Genomic DNA, 353 nt, shown 5'->3' on the forward strand with positions numbered 1-353 from the left:
TCATGCATCATTCAAACATTCATACAAGAAATCAAGCATTCATCTATCATTCATACAAAAAAGAATATACAATCACACATTTATATTCATTCATAATAACAAATCATTCAAATGTTGCATTTCATACACTATCGTACATGCACCACAAAATAGCGAAAAAGAAAAATAAGTTAGTGCATGCATCTTCACATGAACTCAAAACAAAAAATAACATGCATGCATATTGCATGAATCAAATATTACATCCTCATGACATTCATACATTTTAATCATTCATGTAACTCATGCATAAATCATTATAAGAGATACTCATGAGTTGAAAATTGGTTTTTAAAGGTGACATTATTGGACTT

This window comes from Lupinus angustifolius, chromosome LG04 (genome assembly GCF_001865875.1).
Source record: "Lupinus angustifolius cultivar Tanjil chromosome LG04, LupAngTanjil_v1.0, whole genome shotgun sequence".
NCBI classification, from domain to species: domain Eukaryota; kingdom Viridiplantae; phylum Streptophyta; class Magnoliopsida; order Fabales; family Fabaceae; genus Lupinus; species Lupinus angustifolius.